Raw genomic sequence first — 2,088 nt, 5'->3', positions numbered from 1 at the left:
CAACATGTATATGGGAGAAAATTCCTTTAACAGGAAAAAAAAAAAAACAGACTAAACTAAAACCCCAACACTTGCACATAGCCTGATTTTATTAATTTTTGGATCAATATGTGCAGGACTATATTCACTGAAATAATTTTAAGTGGCTTTTTAAAGCAAACAAATACAGGATTGCAGCTCTTTCTCCTCTGCTGTCTCATCTCTAGCTGACAGCTTGTTCCAGCAGGAAAGTAGGACCCCACAAGGACTGTGCTTTACCACTGTGTATCAAAACAAACATAAAAAGAGACCCGGCCACTAACCTCAAGCAGCTTCATTTACTCCATATAGTGCTGTCTTTTAAAGGGAACCTCCTGACCTGCTGTGGCTGACTCTTTCTTCCCTGCCAGAGCATTTCATGAGTAAAATCGAGGACCTTCTGAGCAGGCTCTGATTGATTCACTCCCTGTGCACAAAGTGACTTTGTACTGCATGCAAGTGTTCTGTTTGCCAGCCCTACCTTCCCCTTAGAGCATCAAGCACCCTGTGGTGTCCCTTGGGGCAGTGCTACAAGCTGGAAAGGTCCGCTTTGCCGTTGGAATCCAATGGATGCTGAGAAGCCACCAAGTAAAACCATGATGGGGAATTACCACAGTTCATATACAGATTCTGAACACCAAGTCTTGCTGGAAATCGTAGAATAGTGTAGGTTAGAAGGAAACTTTAAAGTTCATCTTGTTCCAGCCCCCTGCCATGGGCAAGGACCCCTTCCACTAGACCAGGTTGCTCCAAGGCACGTCCAAGCTGGCCTGGGACACTTCCAGGGATGGGGCAGATACAGCTTCTCTGGGCAACCTGTGCCAGATGATTACCACCCTCATTGTAAAAAACCTCTTCATTATATCCAATTTAATATTCTAATCTTCTTCCTTATATCTAGTCTAAATTGACCATCTTTAAGTTTAAAATCATTGCTTGTTCTAGGACACCAGTCCCATGTCCAAAGTCCCTCTCCAGCTCTCTTGGAGCCCTGTTAAGCACTTGAAGGGGCTCTCAGTTCTCCTCAGAACCTTCTCTTCTCCAGGCTGAACATCCCCAGCTCTCCCAGCCTGTCTTCAGAGCAGAGGAGCTCCAGCCCTTGGAGCATCTTTCTGGCCTCCTCTGGACTCATTCCAGCAGCCTTATGTCCTTCTGATGTCGGACCCCAGAGCTGGACACAGTACTCCTCAAAGCACCCATCAAAGCCCAAATATCTCAGGTGTTTCCCCTGCAGGCATTTTCCTGCTTGAGTTAACAAAACTCTTCAGTCATAATACCCTGGGGGCATGTCGTTGGGGAACATTGGCATTTGCAGAGCCATGCCTCCACCACAGAGGAGTTTGCAGCCATCTCCTGGACCACAGAATGGCAAGACCCTCCATGGACCTGAGAATGGAGTTAGAGGCTTGGCCGCCAAGCAAGCACAGCATCTCTGGAGCTGCATGAAATGTTTAGTCGGTGCAGCACAGGACTCCTGTTAGGAAATGGAGCATACACTGTTTCTCCATGTTATGAGAATATTATGAAAAATCACAAAGCTGGATTGCTGATTTATATTCTAAATACTAAATTATATTACCCTCTCAACCCCTGTTGCAGTTTGGCTGCTCCTTGCACACAAGCCTAACACATGGGCAAGTCCTTACAGGAGCAGGGCCTGACTCCATGGCACCAGGCAAGTGCCTAAATGATATCTGCTGGGATGTTCTAACAACACAAAAAATTCCTTTATTTTGTCTGCTGCTGGCATTGCATGAATAGCAGCAGGTATGGATGGGTAGCAGTTTTGTTTGGCCTTCAGACAATGCAAGATTGTTTCCTGCAGTGCACTGGGAAACAATGTAAATAATTCGGGGGGATTTGACATCTGCAAAATTCAATTTTCAAGAAAGTGATGCCGATTCCAGAATAGCTTCAGAAACCGCCTTGGCAGAGAAAAAAAATCTACATTGTTTTCCAGGCAAAACGGTATTAAACTAGCTCTTGGGTGTTGTCCTCCCTCATTTTCCTCCCAAAATATGAAGAAAATAATTCCTGTCTTTTCCAGATCCCGTGCAAATATGACATGGC

The 2,088-nt window shown here is 45.3% G+C and overlaps 1 long non-coding RNA gene across 1 annotated transcript in view; it reads right to left on the bottom strand.

The window, feature by feature from the left end:
- LOC121666186 overlaps window positions 1-2,088 on the bottom strand; it is an 18,907-nt gene that overhangs the window by 15,984 nt on the left and 835 nt on the right. The gene's annotated exons all lie outside the window — the stretch shown is intronic.

Source organism: Corvus kubaryi, unplaced genomic scaffold, assembly GCF_017639235.1.
Source record: "Corvus kubaryi isolate FWS band 111438036 unplaced genomic scaffold, C.kubaryi_AGA036_p1.0 37341, whole genome shotgun sequence".
In the NCBI taxonomy this organism is placed as follows: Eukaryota; Metazoa; Chordata; class Aves; order Passeriformes; family Corvidae; genus Corvus; species Corvus kubaryi.
This window is presented reverse-complemented; position numbering and strand designations above follow the sequence as displayed.